The sequence below is a fragment of the Ambystoma mexicanum genome, chromosome 5p, assembly GCF_040938575.1.
Source record: "Ambystoma mexicanum isolate Mex_15411 chromosome 5p, UKY_AmexF1_1, whole genome shotgun sequence".
Classification (NCBI taxonomy): domain Eukaryota; kingdom Metazoa; phylum Chordata; class Amphibia; order Caudata; family Ambystomatidae; genus Ambystoma; species Ambystoma mexicanum.
In genome coordinates this window covers 1223442920-1223465977 of record NC_090930.1, presented here as the reverse complement: position 1 = coordinate 1223465977, position 23058 = coordinate 1223442920, and positions in this window count along the sequence as shown.

Sequence of the window (23058 nt, the reverse complement as noted above, 5' to 3'; positions counted from 1 at the left end):
TATTTTTAACTTTGCAAACCAGCCTGATTCCTGGTTCAGTGTGACCGGGGAGGGGGGTGGGGCGGGGACGTTTAAAAGAGAGGGGCGTGAAATAAGTGGTACATCGTTCAGAATAAAAGAATTTATAGACACAAATAAATAATTAAGGGTTTCAGCTGTGCATCACACGCTAAGCATTGACTTAGGTGAAGTGCCAGGTTGAAATCACTTACAAGATAAGGTCCATGAGTAGCATGTATCTCAACAATCAATCCCTACAGCAATGCCCCTGGTATAGGTGTTCTCGTTTGTAAAGAAGGCCCTGTCTATGAACATCATCCCATGATGATTGGTCAAAGGTGTATGACCGTGCATGCACAGGCTGTGAACTAGCTCTGTCACAAATACCTATCACATTACACCTGGAGCAACACAGCCATCATGCCACATCTGAGTGGGCGATGTAGCTGGCATGACTTACCTTATCAAACAGATGACACAAGTATAGAGGTGTATGCATGTATACAGTTCACAGACAGGCCAATGTCCATGCAACTGTACAGCACAATGATGGTAGTGACAAGGCCTGTGTCAACTGATATACAGGCATTTAACGTCAGACAGGTGCTTCCATTTCGAATTTGGTTGATATGTTTGAACAACTACCATGCACATACATTAAATGGTATGCAGACAGGCACACTCATTGCCATTCATGATGCTCATAACATTTCACATGGTCTGTCAATGGGCATGTAATTTTCCGATTGCAAGGATGGTAGCCTCTGCATGATGACCCACCATCAGCTACTGTTCACCTTGTAGTAAATGGTGTAACCCCTCACAAGATAGAAGTGTTATAGCACCAACATCATGCCTGAAATTCTAGGGTGTGGTCTCTGGGCACTTATGCACCTTCACTCTGGGCACACCGCAGGTGATGACAGACAGCTCACATATGCATCTTGACAAGGAATCCCATAGAAGCAGGTGACAAATTGAACATGCAACTCAGCATGTAATGATATGATTGTTCAACATCTATCCCAAGTACCTGTCGAGCAGTGCAAAGTGACATGCCACAAGAATGTAGCAGATAACGTACATATAGGTGTGTCATTTCTTGACCATGAAACTGGGGAGTATTCTGTTCGTGATGTGCCCTGTCACACATATATGTGCCACATGTTTACACCACACAGGCTATTCTCACAATGAAGGCCATGTGATATGAGTTTAAACATCAGCAAAACCATGCATTCACCAGGGATGTTATAGACCAAAACCTGTGCAGCAGTGCGCATCTCCACACCTAAGGAGTTGATCTGGTCTGTGACCCGCTGCCAATGCACCATCCATTGTGCAGGTGTATGACTGCTCCCTGCATTCTGACACATCTCAGGATAGTGATTGGTCAGGTAGTCAATGATGATCTGGATCTCCTCATCAGTGAAGCGCTTCTTCCTCTGTGGGCCAATGTTCTGTGCCATTTCTTGAGGTACAGCCTCCTCCTGATGTGCAGGGCATCCCATCTTGGTCCGAGTGGTCCTTGGTTTTGGTGTTGCACCAGTATGGATGGGTTTATGTTGACATCCAAGTGCCAGGTCACATGTGGACTGGGTCCCGCCATGTCCTCCTGGGGATGGGTCAGATATCTCCACACCATGTCCCCAATCCCCTGAGGCTGGAGCAGATGTCTCTCACCACATCTCTGACCTCCCCCTTTCCCTTTTGGGGACTTTCCACTCATGTCACATGTGTAAAGGATAAATGGAAGGCATACCAAGTTATTGTCCCGGGCAATATGAGGAAGGGAACAATCTACTTGATTTGCAATGTAGATGTGTTGTCCAGCAAGGCTCCAATGTTCCCCAAAAGCAAATAAATATGGTACGCCATATGCAGAGGCACCCAGAGACTCAAAATTGGCATACGCAATACCCAGAAAGCTTCCAAAAAGTGAAAAAAGCAGTATGTAATACACAGAGGCACACAGAGACTCAAAAATTGCATACACGACACACTGTAGGCCTCAATAAGAGCAATACAAAAGCACATATGCTCAGAGGCAAACCCCAAAAACAAAAATGTGATACGTGTTACTTGAAGGAAACAGATTGTGTAGCACCCCCAATACGTTAACAAAACTTATCCTGATCATACCTTCATGCGCACAACCAGTGATGCGCATTGCGTGCCTTATGTCACACCGTCATTGCTTTGTAAGTGTGCCTCATAGGTTCGCTGCATAACAGCGTGCAGGACATAACTTAAGCGTTAAAAGCCTTTATTCTCTTATCAACTGCTGCGGATGCAAGACACACACAACAGATCCTCCTGCCTAAAAACTGCTGTTTTTGCCTCCTCCAGCCCTGATTTGCCTCACTCACTCCTATACTACTGCCTGATTGAGAGTGAGTGCCTGCCTGCAATCAGCACTGTCTTGGTGTGCCAGCTGTTCCACTTTTGCCTGGACACCTGTGTTGGACCTGAAACCACCTCTTCTGCCCTTGGGACTTCCACCTCTGCCAAAATCACCACAGCTCCACAGCACCTAACAGGAAAGCCATACCTACCTTGTGGGTGTCATGTCTGCCCCATCTACATCATCTGAGGAGTGCAGCACCCCCACATCGAGGCAGAGGTCTGCTAAATTCACCTCCACCAAAGTTGGCATCCTGGTGGATCTGGTCCTGGGTGCCTATGATGCCCTCTTCAACCCGGCTATTCAGCTGGGCAACGACGCAAGGCTGAGAATCTGGATGAGATCACAGCTGACATCAACACACAGGGGGTGGTAGTCCACACCAGGAACACAGTCTTGACATGTTGGTACAACCTCAAGACCCACAGCCATTCTAGGTGGTGGCAGCCGTCAACAGGGAAGCCAACATCTTCCCTGTTGACGGCTGGGAGGGTAGCTCAGCAGCAACGTTCTCGCCTTGGAAGCAAGACGACACAAAGCAACACAGGTTCGAACCACGGGTCCGCGCTCAAAAACCTCTGGGTATTTAAGTGCGTTTGCAACTAAGACAAAAAAAAAAACACAATTCCTGTAACAGCGCCTCAATACCTGCGGGCTGTGTGAGCGCTTTAAAAATGCTAAATAATAATAATAATAATAATAATAATAATAATAATAATAATAATAATAATAATAATAACATGGAGATGCACCATGCTGGCTGCCACTGGTTCACCCAGGTAGAGCTACGGGTACCTGTGAGGTTCTACCCAGACCTCCAGTCCCAGTTCTTGGCCTGGAGAAGTGGTCTGGAAGCTGCTGGTGAGTACCTTTGTGGGTCAGTGGTCTTCAGATTATGTGTGGCTTGCTTGTTTGCAGATAACACATCCTCTATGCATCTTGTGTGTGGTGTGAGATGCATCAGCTTGCTGCCTCATGCCGATGCAGAGCATTTTTGGTGTCAGACATTGTATACTGGCATTATCATAAGTATTATCATGAGTATCGTCAGATTGCACTTCAATGACTTGTTGTACTTGGACTTGCTGTGTGTGATCATGGACCAAGTGCTGGAACATGACAGATGCAGAGATGCTATGTTGTGGGCATGTGACTGACATGCATGATGTACAACTCCATGTGTGCCACACCTGCAAGTGCATCCATGCAGACACATCTGCTGAGAGTGACACATGTGCATTGATGCCTGCATATGTCAAGTCGATGCGCTGACTTCGCATACCACTGCATTTGTGACACAAGTGTATGTGTGGACATACAATATTGGTATGCTTAGTGACCTGACATGTGCAATTTGTTCCCAAATATGTGTGCCAGTAGATGGTGCTTGCTTGCAGGTAATGTTGTTACATGTGTACATAGGTGTCTGTGTTTGTGTGGGCAAGTGCCATGGTGCTGTTTCCATGTCCATCGCTGCATGTCATTCTTGTGTCAGTTGATCATTGGTATGGTGGCGCTGCCTGTTTTTGATGATGTGTTGTGGGCCACTGTACAATGTCATTCGTTGACATGTGCTTGTATCATGACTTTGGTTCAGCCGTCACGCTACACTCATGCAGCATTTGTGATGCAGTTTGCCTGGGAACGTGTGTGTGTGTGTGCAGTGTGTGTGTGTGTGTGTGTGTGTGTGTGTGAGTGTGTGTGTGCGTGTGCGTGTGCGTGTGCGTGTGTGTGTGTGTGTGTGTGTGTGTGTGTGTGTGTGTGCATTGTGTGTGTGTTAGTTCATGGTTGAAATATGCTGCATGATTTGTTATGTTTATGTTGTGTATTCCACACATCCATTGACAACGATTACTGATGTCAATGTTTTTTGTCCCAATTTTCCGCAGTTGCTGCAGCTCGTGAAATGGGCAGAGGAATAGTTGTGGCACATAAGGGCAGGGACAGACCACCAGAACGAAGCTCACTCCTCGGCCAGCCAGACATCAGTCCACATCATCTGAGGGTGAGTTCAGGGGGGAATGCAAGTTCCATCGGGTGGAGCTGCTGCGGGTAGGTCCTAGCAGGTTGTTGTGGTAGGGGACGCTTCAGTGGCTATGGGCCAGGGTGCAGAAACGAAGGGGCCAGCCAGGGAAGAAGGCTCTCTGGAGTCATCCAGGGAGATGGAGGAGGTAGTAGAAGAGGAGGCAGATAAAGGCTAGCGAACAGGGTCTGATGAGGGCATCCAGGAGGGTGTTCAGGCTGAACCCCTGGGACAGGGACAGGAGGATGTGCAGTGCACCCTGGAGGGAGATGTCCACCCTCCTGTCCCTGCTCTATCTGATGCAGCTATGGCTACCATCATCAATGCCTCCACCCATACCGTGCCCCCTCTTGAGGCCAGGTAGATCACCCCTGAGATGACGCACGCCTGCTTGCTAGGATTGCAAGGGAGATGGGCTTGATTGATGATGATGTAAGAGAGAGTGAGACTGCTGCCGATGTATGTAGTTCATTGAGTGAGTTTTATTTTTGGACTTTTTTTCATTTTTCTGCCTTGGACATTTCCCCCTTCCACATAGTAGTTTTTTGTAGTGTAAATATTGTTAATGCAGTTTCTCTTTATTTATCACACAGTTGTGTCTTTGTTCATTTGCTGTATTTAGTTTGATTTTGGTATACATTTGTTATGTGATTGCCACGTGGGTTGTGGGCCTAACTGTGAATGTGTGGCATACGCTTATCAATTGTGTAGTCGGGGCTGAGGTGTGTCTCACAATGCGTGGCCACCCACCTACAGACATCAAGTAGCAGCCAGTGGGTGCTCTAATGTCATGCTGCACATCTGCCACTGGAATGCTTCATAATCACATGTGAGTTTGTTTATATGTGGCTGTACACATCATCCATCTGCTTGGCTCACAGACTCTCATACCTCCTTCACATCAACCCGACACATGCCTGTTCAACTTGTGTTAGTTTCAAGGGCTTTGAATGGTATGCTTAACTACCTGAATCCCTTCATTTATTGCTTGTTCATTGCTACTATGCACTCACATTTTATTTGACTCTGTCCTATCATTGATGTCTTGGACTTGTGCCCTCCTCAGTCATTCACCCACGGACCTTTGGGCCATTGTAATGGCGCATGGGCACAATGATATGTCACATTGCATTACATTGTTTTACTGTGTCACATGTACATGATGCTTTCACTGTGTAGCTGCTGCTAAATTCTGGTGTCCTGTTGTGGTGCCACTGGTTGTGATGTACCAGGGAGTCCTATGATGAGCTAAAGACATGGATTCTGCATCATTGCCCCCAGTTGTTAAGTCTATGGGTGGGTATGTGGCCAGTGGGCTTCATGTTGGTGGCAGGCCAGTGGAGTTGAGATAAATTGTTGGTCAACATTGGACTGGTAGGGGGGTTAGGTGACAGGGCCAGGCTTGGGGTGTCTTCAAAAGGTGAGGGGATCTGGTGCATGGAATGAGGACCTCTGGGGCTGCCTAGGAATGTCATCAGAGGTGAGGAGGGCTGGTGGGCGGGTTTTTTACCTGTGGGACTGCCTGGGGGTATTGTCCGAGGTGAGGGTGGCTGGTGGGTGGGATGAGGACCTGTGGGCTGCATGGGGGTGTCACCAGAAGGGAGGGGGGCTGGTTGGTGGTGTGAGGACCTGTGGGGATGCCTGGGAGTGGTGTCGGAGGTGAGGGGGCTGGTGTGAGGACCTGTGGGACTGCCTGGGGCTGACATCGGAGGTGAGGGGGGCTGGTGGGTGGTGTGAGTATCTGTGTGCTGCCTGGGGGTGTTGTCACAGGTGATGGGGGCTGGTGTGAGGACCTGTGGGACTGCCTGGGGCTGTCATCGGAGGTGAGAGGGTATGGTGGGTGGTGTGAGGACCTGTGGGGATGCCTGGGGGTGTTCTCATAGGTGAGGTGGGCTGGTGCATTGTGTGAGGACCCGTGGGGTTGCCTGGGGGTGGTGTCAGAGTAGAGGGGAGCTGGTAGGTGGTGTCTGGGCTTGAGGGTGCTGCAGTACATCGGGGTATCTGGCAGCAGTTTTGGTGCATTGGGAGTAGGGTGTAGGGTTAGCAGGATTGCAGGGGTGCAGCTGTTACTTACATGGGGCCTCATGGAGATTGGCTGTGGTAAAGACGTTACTTACGGGGGAGCTTGCACAGGTTCGCAGGGGTGCAGCCATTACTTACGTGGGACGTCACCCAGGTAAGCAGGAGTGCAGCCATTACTTATATGGGGCCTCACGCAGGTGCACAGGGGTGCAACTTTTGCTTACGTGGAGCATGCACAAGTTTGCAGGGGTGGATGCATTACATATCGTGACCTTGCACAGGTTTGCAGGGCTGCTGGGTGTTGGGTCAGTGGTGGGCGCAGAGGTTTGTGGAATGGTTAGTCTTTGGCAATGTTTTTGGTGTGCATGGGGTGTTCCTCGAGCAGCTCGGTTTTCTTTGTGGGTCAGGTTGAAATGTGTGTTTGAATGCATAAATACACAAAGGGTGCATTGGAAACTTTGTGCATAGGGCTGTTCAGAGTCATTCTCGGCGTGCGTGCCGTGAGCGATCAATGCGCACTTTTCCAGAAAGCGGGCCCCAAATGCTGCAGAAAACATAGCAAATACAATGCACTACTTATGTGGGTAAAACAAATAAGTTAAAGTATATACAAACATTAATGTATGTATATTTTCCATATCATGTTCTACAACAAACTATATTCTGTTTTCTTTGCAGATGTATACAAATCTCAATAACCAAACAAACCAACACAGCAATCTATCCCACATACCATCCATTGTGGCCATGGCTAGTGGCATTATTGTTTGGGGCCTTCAGGAGGCCAAATGCACTGGCGGCATTAATCCAACGTATTATCCCTCCGAACCATGTCCAGTGGCCAGATTGTTTGAGGCATGGCCCAACTCAGTACCATCTTCTCATACTGTAAACACTCTATCCCACACAGTATTCTGCATGTTTTCCGGTGCATGTAGGTGGTGCTTTTTGAGACCCCAGCCCCTTTCTAGCACTCGCTTTGCAGGACCCCCTACCCCTCTCCCGAGCCCAGCTGCCAATTCTCTTACCCTCCCCACCTCTCATCCATCCGCTGACGCTGGATTGGCCCACTTCAAGCACCCACAACACTAGGGATTAATACCCAGTGTTGCAGCCCCTCACCTCGCCTTTTTTTCGTTTCCCACCATAGGTGAGTGGTGCTTTTTGAGGCCCCAGACCCTCAATAGCGCTCCATTTTGCAGGACCCCTCTCCCGAGCCCTGATGCCGAGTCCCTGACCCTCCCCACCTCCCATCCCTCTCCTGAGGCCAGATTGGCCCACTTCAAAAACTGACAACACCAATGGTTAATACCCTGTGTTGCAGCCCATCGCCTCACCTTTTTTTGTTTCCCGGTGCAGGTGAGTGGTGCTTTCTGAGGCTCCAGCCCCTTCGTAGAGCTCCATTTTGCAGTACCCCCACCCCTCTCCCGAACCCTGTTGCCACTTCCTGACCCTCCCCATCTCCCATCCCTCCTATGAGGCCAGATTGGCCCACTTCAAAAACTGACAACACCAAGGGTTAATACCCTGTGTTTCAGCCTCTCACCTCACCTTTTTTTCATTTACCGGTGCAGGTGAGTGGTGCTTTCTGAGGGTCCAGCCCCTTCCCAGTGCACCATTTTGCAGGACCCCCAACCCTCTCCTGAGACCTGTTGGCGGGCCCATATTTTACCCCACAGCCTATAGCCATATATTGCATCTAGATAGATTGTACCCCTTAGCCATATTGCATCTAAAGAGATTACACCCGTTAGCCTTAAGCCACATATTGCATCCAGATATATTGTACCCCTTAGGCATATAGTGCATCTAGCTAGATTGCACTCCTTAGCCTTATATTGCATCTAGCTAGATTGAACCCCTTACACTTATAGCCAAATATTGCATCTAGATAGATTGTACCCCCTAGCATTACAGCACACATTGCATGCAGATAGACTGCACACCTTAGCCATATATTGCATATATGATATGATATGATATGGCATTTGTAACGCGCCTATACACAAGTGTATAGATAGAGTGTAACCCTTAACCTATAGCCATATATTATATCTAGATAGATTTTACCCCTTAGCCATATATTGCATCTACATAGATTGTACCTGTTAGCCATATATTGCATCTAGATAGATTGCACCCCTTAGCCTTATATTGTATCTAGATGGATTGTACCCCTTAGCCGTATAGCCATATATTGCATCTAGATAGAATGTTCCCTGTAACCTTATATTGCATCTAGATAGATTGTATCCCTTAGCCTCATAGCCATATATTGCATCTAGATGTATTGCACCGCTTAGCCTTATATTGCATCTAGATAGATTCTACCTCTTAGTCATATATTGAATCTAGATGGATCCCCATGGCCTTATATTGCATCTAAGTAGATTTTACCCCCTATCCTTATAGCATATATTGTATTTAGATAGATCATACCCCGTAGCCTCATATTGCATCTAGATACAGTATACCACTTATCCGTATAGCCATATGTTGCATCTAGATAGATTGTACTCCTTAGCCATATTGCATCTCAATAGATTGCACCCTTAGCCTTAAATCCACATATCACATCCAGATAGATTGCACCCCTTAGCCATATATTGCATCTAGATAGATTTTACCCCTTAGCAATATATTGCATCTAGATAGATGGCACTCCTTAGCCTACAGTCATATATTGCATCTAGATAGATTGTACCCCTTAGCCATATATTGCATCTAGATAGTTTGTAACCTTTGGCCGTATATTGCATCGAGATAGAGTGTACCCCATAGCCTTATATCCACATATTGCATCTAGATAGATTGTACCCTGTAGCCATATAGTGCAACTAGATAGATTGTTCCCCTTAGACATATTGCATCTATATTGATTGCACCCCTTAGCCTTATAGCCACATAATACATCCACATAGATTGCACCCCTTAGCCATATATTGCATCTAGGTGGATTTTATCCCTTAGCCATATATTGAATCTAGATAGGTTGTACCCCTTAGCCTTATAGCCATATATTGCATCTAGATAGACTGTACCCTTAGCCATATATTGAATCTAGATAGATTGTAACCCATAGCCTCATATTGCATCTAAATAGAGTGTACACCCTATCCTTATAGCCATATATAGTATCTAGACAGATTGTGCCAGTAGCCTCATATTGCATCCAGATATAGTGTATCCCTTAGCCTTGTAGCCATATACTGCATCTAGACAGCTTGTACTCCTTAGCCATATTGCATCTAGATAGATTGCACCCCTTAACCTTGAAGCCACATGTCATATCCAGATAGATTGAACCCCTAGCCTTATAGCCACATATTCCATCCAGATAGATTGCACCCCTTAAACATACATTGCATCTAGATAGATTGTACCCCTGAGCCATATATTGCATCTCAATAGATTGTACCCCTTAGTCGTATATTGCATCTATATTGATGGTACCCCGTAGCCGTATAGCCTTATATTGCATCTAGATAGATTGTACCCCATAGCCTGATATTGCAACAACATAGATTGTTCCTCTTAGCTGTATTGCATCTAGATAGATTGCACCTCTTAGCCTTATAGCCACATATTTCATCCACATAGATTGCACCCTTTAGCCATATATTGCATCTAGGTAGATTTTACCTCTTAGGCTTATATTGCATATAGATAGATTGTACCACTTAGCCATATTGCATCGCTTCCATGTAATAATGGCCCCACAGAAATTACATTATTACATTAAACCAGGCTTTTCCTGGTGACATAATGTATGGAGACATTATGTATGTGGACAATATTACCTCATACCATTGCATCTAAATAGATTGCACTCCTTAGCCTTTAGCATTATATTGCATCTAGATAGATTGTACCACTTAGCCATACATTGCATCTAGATAGATTGTACGGGTTAGCCGTATAGCCATATATTGCATCTAGATAGATTGTACCCTGTAGCCGTATATTGCATCTAGATAGATTGCACCTCTTAGCCTTATAGCCACATATTTCATCCACATAGATTGCACCCTTTAGCCATATATTGCATCTAGGTAGATTGTACCTCTTAGGCTTATATTGCATATAGATAGATTGTACCACTTAGCCATATTGCATCGCTTCCATGTAATAATGCCCCCACAGAAATTACATTATTACATTAAACCAGGCTTTTCCTGGTGACATAATGTATGGAGACATTATGTATGTGGACATTATTACCTCATACCATTGCATCTAAATAGATTGCACTCCTTAGCCTTATAGCATTATATTGCATCTAGATAGATTGTACCACTTAGCCATACATTGCATCTAGATAGATTGTACGGGATAGCCGTATAGCCATATATTGCATCTAGATAGATTGTACCCTGTAGCCGTATATTGCATCTAGATAGATTGTACCCCATAGCCTTATAGCCATATACTGTATCTAGTTAACCGATTTCAGATTTAATTTGACTATGCAAGATAGCCCCATTTCACGCTAGTCCTCAATGTGAAGATTAGCAATTCATTGCATCTAGAGAGAACTGTGAAGTTTGGCTTGCCGTGGCATTTAGAAAGAATTGCAAAGACTAGCTTACGTCACATATGGATAGAATTGTAAAACTAGCTTGCGTCCTATATAGACAGAATTGTGTGGATTAGCCTGCGTCACATCTAGACAGAACTATAAAGTCCATTTTAGGGAGATTTCTCACACAGGTGCTTAATTCCCTCTACCTTGGAGCCCTCCAGCTCTTTTGCTATATTTTGGGGATTTAAATTTTCATTTTGTGTGCGTTTTACTTTTGTGTTCTTTGGTTATGGAGTTTTAAAACAACTCCAGTGGCATCATCTTTTTCTCTGTGTCACACATTAGCTTCAGTGCAGTGGCACAGGGATGTCTTCTAGACTTCCCAAGGTTGAAATACCTTCTCTGGGATTGACTACCATCTCCCAGAGCATGTACAGTTAAATTGACTTTACTAGTCTCTTTAAATTTACTGACCCAGCACACACTATCTTCCTATAGAGTGCTGGAGGGGTTGCCTAGCTTCCCCTGAGTCAAAACACTCATGTAACAGTAACATGTTACCCTTTCCTACTTTAAATGGCTGTAAGCAGTGGTTTAGATCAAATTACCATGATTTTTTCCGACCGCTAACAACGGCAGTTAAATATCGGGTCAGCCATGTTTTTCAATATGGCGCCCAAGACCTATCTGTAAAAACAGACTCCGGTCATCTTTTTTCGCCATTTCTTGTAGGAAAAGTCCTTCTTGTGTTTGTCTCTGCATGCCAAACCAGGTCCCTTTGTTTGTTGGCCTTTGGCGGGCTTCAGTGCTGAAGCGCTCCTCTGGCACCAGGGTGTCTGGGGTGGAAAGGATGTGAGGGAGGTGCCAGAAACTCCCTGTGCTCAGTCTCCTAGGAGACCTGAATGCACTCTGGCATGATTGGCGGCTGGCTGTCCGGCAAGGACAGCCACCCTGCTGTGTGAATGACAGCCAGGCTGGAATGAATGGGGGAAAACTGTTTAAAAGCAGGTCTCTGGGAATTGGAAAGCAGAGTCGACAATTGGAACGAAAAAACCGAAGAGGAGAGGAAGGAAGAGGACTGCTGCAACTCCTGGATGACTGGTGATCTGCTTGAACTGCCAGGAACAACTGCCTCAGCTACAGCTTCATTGACAAGGTACTGTGCAAATGTGGTCCGGACATCTTTTCTGCCTTCGAGAAAGTACATGAAACTTTCCTCAACTACAAAGGCTTGTCCTTCCCCTAACATACGTCAAACTTTTAAAAATCTGTGGCAAAGACCTAACCGTTATATATACCAGAACTGTTCTATCCTATACAAAAGACTCTGAACCATTGACTTTGGCCCAGGCCTATTTAGAAGAATTGCTGGTTGTATTTAACTGAAACCCTTTGCCCTGCCTATGAATGTATTTGGGCTGTCTATTCTTATAACCTTGTCTTTTCCCTCCTTTATTAAGTACCTAAAGTGCCATTTTGCTCCCACTTCATTTTGGAGCTAAACTTGTTCATTTACTTACAGGTTAGATTTTTGTGGTGTATTAGTGTGTGATATTGAGCTGCTTATGCTAGAGTAATGTTTTCTAACTGACTGAGTAAATAAATGTATATTCTTTTACCAAGAAAACGTGGGTAAGGTATATTTGAATCACTGTATTTGTTGGTCCTTTGTGTAATTTGTTCTACAGCTCACTTAAACTCTTGAGATAAGTCTGGCTGCTCAGCCATCGCTGCCACTTTACTGTGTAGTACAGACTTGTACCAAAGGTGAGATTGTGCTTACACTTGTATTCCTAATTGCCTGTAGTGGTCCTCACCGGTACTGCAGGTGATTCTGCCTACCAGTCCAGCTTAGAGTGACATCTAGACAGAATTGTGAAGGACAGCTTGCATCACAACTAGATAGAATGTAAAGATTAGCTCATGTCACTTCTAGACAGAATTGTGAAGATTAACACAGAGTCACCTCTAAACTGAATTGTAATGCCTGCGTCATATATAGATAGAATTGTGAAGTTTAGCATGGCGTGACATCTAGACAGAAGTGAGAGGGTCAGGCCCTCCACCCACGGAAGGAAGAATGCTAGGACCGTAATTCCACTACCTGCCTTCCCACCCGGAACCCTGAGCTAACTATTCACAGCATAAACCTACACTGTGATACCTGCGGGTTTGGGCATATAATAAATGTCATAAATAAATGAATAAAACAACCTAAACCCAGAACCCCCCCAGCATCTGCAACTCATTCTTATGCAGACACCTCATCCAACTCACATCAGCAGCCTAAATATTCACCACCCCCTCATGATCACAACCAATGTATAAGACAGAAGCCCACAGAGAAAATCCGGCTATCAAGGTGCATAAGGATAATAATGAACACCTTCCAAAAGGTCAGTACTCACCACCACCTCTGGACCATAACCAACATAGAAGTCAGAAGAGGATAAGAATCACCACCATCCAAAAATCACACAAGGTCCTACAGCTGGGTTACCCAAATTCAAAACAGTGCAAACACAAAGAACCACAAGATTCCCCAAAAGAGAGCTGGACGCCACCAAAGCGAAATGGAACAAGGAACAATCCAAGCGGATACACGCCCTCCACCAGCACAAAACCACCACAAATACAGAGCAAACCCCTAAAAACACACAGGCAAACAGAGCAGCCACCACAAGATGAGAACAATCCCTATAGGAGATACTGTACCGTCCAACTTCCTCACCCCCTCAACACCAACTAAATGTCCAAGTACATCAAGAACTCAGTCAAACCCCAAAGAAAGAAGAGAAGACCAAAGAAAAGAAAGGAATGAAACAAATGCCCTCACCCCCTGAATGACAAAAACAGATGGACAGTGGCAGCAACTCAATCAAAACACTGTAGACAAAGAATTAGAAGAATTAACCAAACCAACAATCTATCAAACAGATCGCTTCAGCAAGGAAGTCTACTACACGGACCACCGACCAATTTGTAACAACACTACAGAAGAACTACAACAGAACAATCGCAAGACAAAATGAAAAAATAAACAAACCCAACTGCATAACAAAGATCCATTGCAACCTAATCAATGCTAGATAAATGTCCAAACATGCCACAGAGATCTTCGACCTCCTATCCGACGGGGGGTAACAACATCTTATTCATAACCGAAACATGGCTAGAAGGCATTTACAAAATCACATTGCATAACTGCATCCCTGATAACTTCAAGTGGGCACAAGCAGAAGACAGGAAAAACAGATGAGGAGGAGGACTGGCAGTAGCCTACATGGAACACCTGAAAATCAAAAAGGGTGAACCACTAAACATCAAAAACTATGAATCCCTAATCCTTCAACTAACAGCAAAGCCAAAAAAAAAATTCAAATGTGTTCTGGTATACAGACCACAAACTTTCATTGAAGCCATCACCAATCTAGCCATCGAATAAGAACACCTGATAATCCATGAGACTTCAACATCTGGTTTGATGAAGAATCAGCTAATTCACAAAAATCACTAGACAAACAACTGAAGACAATGAGACTACATCAGATAGTAAAAGGAGCAACACATGTGGGGGGGACATACACTAGACACAATCTTCACCAACAAAAACCACATCACCATGATGCCACCACTATAGATCCTCTGGGGTGACCACCTCATCATCCCCTTCGTAATCACGCTCCCCACGACGAGAAACAGCCCAAAAAACTGTTGACTAATATGAAAAGAAACTGGACTCAAATGAAAAATCTGATCATACAAAAAGGAAATCCATAAGGCGAAAAAGAAATACTATGACAACAGAATCACCAAAGCCGCCAACAGTCAAACAGAGCTATTTAAAATCATAAACAAAATGAGAAACCTGCCTGGCTGCATACACACACCAATACCCTGCACGAAACTATGCAATGACCTCGCAGAACACTTCAAAAATTAAATCTACACCATACAAAAGATCATACAAAGCAGAAGGAGCAGCTACAACATGCAAACACACCATCCACCCGAGGATCGCCAGATCAAACTCCAAAGATTTCCTTAAATAGCAGTGGAGAATTTTGTCAAGCTGATAAGCAACAGTAACAAATCATGCCCCCCCATAGATCCATGTCATCAGAACTTATACACGTCAATCCTCACACAAGGAACCCATGGAACACTACAGAAATATCTTCAACCAATTAATTTCAACAGGGAAAGTACCATGATCATTCAAATCAGCATACAACAAACCACTCCTCAAGGACACAGCAGGAAATGTGGAGGACCTCGCTAACTACAGACCCATCTCCAACATCCCCTACCCAGCAAAAATACTCAAAACATACGTCTATAGAATAACATAGGAATTCATAGAAGAACACAAACTGCTGGACCAAACACAAGTGGCCTTCAGACAGATGAGAGGAACAGAAACAGTGCTGCTTTCAATCTGGGACAGTATTAAGGCTAACGCAGATGCTGACAAAAACACAGCACTAATACTCCTGGATCTCTCTGTAGCATTCAACACAGCCAACCATGAAATCCTCATCAGGAGATTGGAAGAATTAGGAATCACTGACCTAGCCCTACTATGAAGTCTAGATAAAAACCTTTCACAGCTATATTAGTTTAGAACCAATGCATCACCTATGAGGGACAGTAAGAATCAATGTCAAATGGAATAGAAGAGTCAGCAGTGAGCCAGGGCAGCCACAGTCAATTGGAGCACAGTCTATAGAGCTGAGGCACTTCTTAGATAGCAAAGTCTTGCACAAAGTTAGAGAGTCTGTTAAAAAATCACTTTAGGGTCACAAGCTGTTGAACTTGTGAATGATAGAGCTGAAATAGACTCTAGCAAAGCAGCTACTGAAAGTCTCAACTGAGAAGAGCAAGCTTCAGACACTGAGGTAAGTACCCCAAGTCAGAACAGTACCTTTGGTTAGAAGAAGAATGGTCCAGCTGGCTTCTGTCTGGTTGCAGTGATGCAGATTCTGTGTTCCTGTGCCTCAGTCATGGGGACAAGAGGGAGGACATTTGGGGACTCCTGCGGCAGCAATTAAAAGCTCAGCGGCAGCTAAGGACTCTTTTCGGATCAGCGGCACTTGCGGTTTCAGCACTCTGGAAACAGCACCACCACAGATCTTGGAAAGTAATTGGGCTTCCTTCACTCCCTTAGTCCTGCACTCTGCTGATGGGACTCGAGCTCTGGTCGTTCTGCTTCTGCAGGGTCCGGGGGAGGCTCCTGAGCTTTTGGCTGGATCACAGACATTGCACTCGACTATGGATTTCTCAACTGTTTCTCTTGTCAATCAGAAAAAGGAGTTTCAGCAGAGAAGCAGGGCATCACCGGGCAGTTCAACGGTCCAGGAGGATGTGGCAAGTTTTGTTCATGGTGTGTGCTTGAGGACCTACAAAGATAAAAGGTAAGTAAAGTCAATTTCACTTTACTATTCTTGTGAACAGTAGGTCACACAAGAAAATATATTTAAACCTCATGAGCAATCAAGAAGATTTATCTGTGACACTGCACTGAAGTTGCTGTATGTCACCATACAAAAGGTAGATACCTATGGAGTGTGTCAGACTCCAAAAATAAAGGAAACACATAATCCTAATCATGTCAAAACACATGAGAGAGTGAGAAAAAAGGGCTCACTCACTCCAGGGTTAAACTTAAAAATTCCTAAAGTTAGCAAAAAAGCTGGGGGTCTCTAATGTTGAAGGGAATTAGCACATAAATGAGAATTCTCCCTAACATTCCTAAAGGAGAAATTATTGTCTACAATCTGACAAGACCACTAAGATCAAGCAACAACATACACCTAAAACAAAACTATACAACAAGAGAACATTTGGGGGATCTTGATTCTCTTACCTGGCAGCAACATCTTGAAATCACCTACCCAAAAAGATACACAACACAAGAGATCATATAAAATTAAAAAAAACTGCTAAAACCTTGTTTTTTTTGTTCCAGAAATGGAAGGAAATGACTTTGAAGCATAGAACCCTTCGGGAACAAGATACCCAGGGAAGAAACCATGATCCTAAATCAACTCCTCACCTAACCATAAGGCGGGGGGACCCCTCGACCACAGACCCCACATAACTCTAACCCACAGAAAAACATATATAGGTTAAATCTCTGCATGGGACAGGCAGGGAGGGACCAGAGTCCTCTAACCTAAACATCTCCGACCCATGATGAGGGAGCACAGAAACGCAAAGATATAGAAGTAAGAGGGAGAGAGAGCGACAGAGAAGAAAAAAAATCTAACGCAACTTTCAAGTTTCCTCATACACCTGTCATACAGAAAACCAGACAACCATCTCTCTGCACAGCAATCCACACACACTTTAACACACGACAACAATATACTAACTACACATAACATGGCACAGCAGCATACGGGAGTTCGCACAGACTCTTGCTTATGCTCAGCAAACGTTGCAAACCAAACTGAAGCTGCCAACATGACATCACAACTCTCACTTTCCTATTGCCACCTACACCCTACTAACACCCCACCTCTCCCCCTTTTTTTCACAATCTCCTTTTCAGATCCCCCAGAGCACCTGGGGGCCACTTCGGTGGTGACGGTGCGCAGTACAAAATACTTTTAACATTAACATGTCTGTATCCAGTGATCAGATTGTATGGGTCCTTCAACAAGCCAATCCCACTGCCAAAGCCAATCCCACATATCATCCCCCATAGCCAAGGTCAATGGCCAGATTGCTCGAGTCATCACAGGCAAGCACACTCCGTCAATCCCACATGTCATGACTCATAGCCAGTGGCCAGATTGTGTCAGCATGGCCCAACTCAGCACCACCTTTGCATACACCAAATGATCTATCCCTCAATGCCAATGCCACTGGCCAGATCCCACATATCATCCTCTTTTCCATCGCCAGTGGTCAGATTATCCATGGCATTAAACAGGCTAAGCCCACTCCTGTGTCAATCTCTTCAAATCCATGGCCAGCGGGGGCAACTCTCATTGTCAAGGTCCATCCCCATACATCATTCCTCATAGCCTTGGCCAGTGGGCAGATTGTTTGGCCATGCTCTGAAGAATCTGTCCCTAGCCATGGCCTCAGCACAACAACTCAGCACCGCCTTCTCATACCCCAAACAATCTTTCCCACATATAATACTTCATGACCATGGCCAGTGCCCATTTCCCACATATCATCCCTCATTTCAATACACAGTGCTCAGATTGGCCCTCATGTCCCTGGCTTTCATGTTGTGATGGGACAGGGTTATCAAGATTAGAGTACCTAATGTACTGAATGGAAGAATGTTGTTACTGTTTTAGCGTCAGTATTTGAAGCCTGCATTTTGCTACATGTTTTGGACTCTGACACCATTTCTTCAAATACAGCCCAGCATGTCTCCCTGTGGCTGATACTTAAGAGTAAGGTAATTGAGGAGTTCATAGGTGATGTCCTAACTAATTTTTCATATGATGACATGACAGCTAGCATCATAAGTGAAGTTATATGTAATGTTTCCTGTGAGGACATTTGCAATGTCATCAGTGTGCTTAGGGGCTGCGCATTGCGGGGGTCGGGTGGCTCATAGTTAAGATTGCTTAACTTCCAAAATGGGTACATTTCAAGTGTTTTGGTAATCAAGATAATCGCCAGCCTCAAACCATCCAACTGCAAAGGTGACATTTGCCCAGCATCCGTCATCAAAGATGGTGCTAATGAGTTAGCCCCTCTCATCACCTCTCTGATCAACTCCTCCTTCAAAAACTCAGTGGTCCCCAACAACCTTAAAGAAGCGTGGGTCCTACCCCTGCTCAAAAAACGTAACCTAGATCCCAACATTCCTACAAATTACAGGCCCATCACCACAGTCCCATTTCTTCTCAAAATCTTGGACAGGGTAGCCTATCTCCAAATACAACAACATTTGGAAGATAACAACCTCCTAGGGCTGCGACAATCCCGCTTCAGACCAAGGCACGGGACTGAAACTGCCCTCTTGGATTTAAAAATCCAAATGGATGACGCCAAAGACAAGGGCAAACTGGCCATTTTGCTCTTGTTGGATCTCTCTGCTGCCTTTGATCTGGTTGACCACCAGATCCTCACTCAACACCTCTCCTCGGCTGCTGCATTCTCCTAGAATGCCACTAAGTGGATCCAGTCATTTCTGTCTGACAGGACGACTAGAGTCTTCGCCCCCACTGCGGCTGCCGACCCTATCCCAATCACATGTGGAGTGCCACAGGCTCCTGCATTTCTCCCACACTTTACAACATCATCTTCACGAAGCTCCTATTTGACCGTCTTGACGATTTGGGTGTCAGCTACACCAATTATGCTGACGACACCCAGGTCCTCATCACGCTCACTGGTAGCTATGAGGAAGATTTTGAAAAGCTTAACGATATCTACTTAGAAATCCAAGCCTGGATGGCCACACACAGTCTTTGCCTTAACGACGATAAGACAGAATTGCTTATCGTAGGCTCCCAAGCGCGCCTCAATAAACTGGACCAAAGGTACCATTCCTTTACTATTGATGGCAACATCATAAAAGTCTCAAAAGAGGTTAAAACACTAGGTGTATACCTCGACTCTACCCTATCACTAAAGAAACAAATAAACTCTACCATCGCAGCTACCTCATACACCAATAAATTGATCAATGCTTGCAGGCCTTTTCTCTCCACCTCTACCTGCCTCACCCTATCTAGAGCGCTGATATTGTCTAAATTAGACTATTGCAACACACTCTACTTAGGCACTACCACTAAAAATTTGAGTAGACTCCAGATCCTGCAAAATAATGCACTAAGATGTGCCCTCAACCTCCCGCACAAGGCGCACATATCTACGGCTAGAAAAGAAGTCCACTGGCTCCCGATCCGTGACAGAATTAAGCTAAGAACACTGGTCATCACCCACAAGTGCCTATCACACACTGCCCCACGGTACCTTTCTGACAAATTTTCTAGACACTGCCCCATTAGACCCACCAGAACACCTTACCTACACCAACTAAAGATCCTGAATAATAACCTAAAAACAGCAGGGGGCTCCAGTTTTCCAGTGCTCGCAGCACAATATTGGAACACCCTCCCCACTACAATTAGATCGGAAGCCGCATTCTGGCCATTCAGAGCCATGGTAAAATCATGGCTACTAGCCTAAACACCCAGATTCTCACCGTCATGACCTGCTAGCCGCCACTCTCCACCTGTAGTAATGTTTATTCTACCTACAGCATAGTCAGGACCAACCTGTAACCCGGTCCGCATTAGCCACTGTAACTTTTATTCCTCATCCCATATTCTCTGTACATACTTTTCTTTTCTTGGTATATTCTACTCTTGTATGTAAGCACTCAGAGCCTGGACTAATGTACGCTCTGTCTGTTGTTATATGATGTTTGTGCAACGATATGTGACCCTGCTGTACACATGATTATGCGCCCAGTTACCTGAGGGTTCGGATGCGCTTTATAAATAAACAAACTAAACTAAACTAAACCAAAGTTTCTTCACCACATGTAAAGGATTTGTTTTTTTATATTTACACCCACCTTTATTTCTGCCGTTTTTCCATCTGGAAATATAACTGATGTCATAAATATGTGTTCTTTAGCTATGCAACATACAGTTGATCAAATATATCATGTTGTTTCTGTTCACTATATAAAATGGATTACTAATAATATAATAATGGTGCACTGGGACATGGGTGAAGGAGGTGGGGGTAATACGAAACAATATGATTGAGGTATGGGGACTAGGAAGAGCGATGTGGTGCTAATGACATGAATTACTATCGGACTACACGGACAAGGAAGAGGAATGTATGGGAAATGACATGGACTACTATTGCGGTTTGGAACAAGGACAAGTGATGTTGCGGTAATGACATGGATTACTAATGTGTTACTGGGATGAGGAAGAGATATGTGGGGTAGTAACATAGAATACTATTGGAGTACTGGGATGTGGAAGGGATTCTAGGGTAATGACATATTACCTTTGTGGTATTGGGAGGTAGAAGAGGGATAAGGGGGTAATGACATGGATTACTATGGGGTTACTGGGACGAGAAAGGAGGGTGTGGGGTAATGATATGGATTACCGGTTGGGTTCTGTGAAGAGGAAGAGGAATAAGGGGCAATAACATGGATTGCGATTGAAATACTGGGACATGGAAGAGGGATATGGGGTAATGACCTGAATTACTTTTGGGGTACTGAAATGAAGAAGAGGGATGTAGGGGTAATGACCTAGAATTCTATTGGGCTACTCAGTGATGAAGAGGGATGCGGGATAATGGAATGGATTACTAATGGCGTATTGAGAAGAGGACGAGTGATGTGGGTGTAATGATATGGATTAATATTAGGTTACTGGGACATGGAAGGGGGTTTTGGGGTAATGACATGGATTACTACTGGGCTACTGTGACGAGGAAGAAGGGTGTGGGGGTTATGGCATGTATAACTATTGGATGAGCAAGGAGAAGTAAGGAAGTAATTAGTCTGGCACGGGAGACGGCTTCGTTCTCTGTGCTCTACTGGTTTTGGTTGACATATCAGCGTTCTACCTGGACTGCCTTTCACAGATATAATCTCCTTGGTAGCACGGAGCATGTGCAGATCGAGCAAGGAGAAGTAAGGAAGTAAAGCGGTCCTACAGAGGAGATTGCTTGGTTCTCTGTGTTCTACTGGTTTTGGCAGATACGCTAGTGTTCTACTACCTTACCTGCTTTGGACTGCCTTTCACAGATAATTCTCTTTGGTAGCACAGAGCACACACAGATTGAGCAAAGAGAAGTAAGGAAATAAAGAACACTTGCAGTCCGACAGCCAAGCAGACACAGACAGTGGACAGAAGAGGCTTGTGGAGTTTATCACAGTAACAAGTAGGTTTCCTTTGGAGCTTTAGTGCCACTTTTAGTGATGTGAGGTTGGTGCATGTTAACATTGATGGCATACACACTCCCTAGCAACATCCCTCGACAGAAACTAAATCTGATAATGATGAGAAGGTGGCGTTGATTACTAGCAAACTAATTCCAGTGTTTTTCAAGTGTGCGGAGATAAACAACCTGGATTTCATGCCAGTGACAGTAAAATCACTGAGTAGCCCTGCTATGCCGCGAACACTAGCACAAGTAGTTGGGGGGAGAAAAGTCACCCAATGCAGACAATCAGCAGTCTTTTCCTCCCGCTAGCTCAAATTCTTACTTATATAGGGTGGAGGCTGAACTTGTGATGGCTGCCGCCATCACTATATATGGGTCCTCATGTTCTTTAGAACATCTGGTCCCCAAGGACCTACATAATTATGTGCACACAGACTTAATATCAGAAGTTTTGCTTATGGCACTGATTGTTTCTCACAAATTGGCGAAACAGATGTCTCTCTTTCGATGGGGTCACTCTTCACACACTCGCATGGGATAGAAGGGAGAACGTCTGTGTTTACAGAACACACATTAATACCATGGCTGAATCATCTCTGAATTTACTGATTGATTACATTTCAGGAGGAATGCTACATGATGTAATAAAAGATCTGAATGCCCCTAAAACCATTCCCACACCAGCAGGGTGGATATCACCTGGTATAGGTATTAACCATCAGAATCCCGATGCAATTTCGAAATCTGAGGACCAGGTTGTCGACACTTTTTCCTTCCTGGTATTATCATGCATTCTCAATTCCATGGACAAAGGTATTGAGACACTTCAGTATGAATTTTGGGAAGTTTGTTTGGTTTTGAAGGACTTGAGTGCCAAATTGAACTTTTCTGAGGGCTTTATTATGGCCCATGGTGGATCCCTTAAAAATGTTGATCTAGCTAGAAACCATCCCTCTGGCCGTGTTGAGGCTCTACAGAGGTTGGAAGCAAGTTCCAAGGGCCCATTGGTTGTTACCAGGTCTACCCAACTGACTGAGGACATTTATTTGGCAGTTGTGGGTTATAGGGGGTAGTCAACTGTGGAGGTTAACTGTGGAACTTTTGTTGAGTAGTCCATCTGTCGATGTGCTGTGTTCTGTATTGAATTTCTCAACAGCCAATGTATTACAAAGTGTTGCTGGTGAAAAA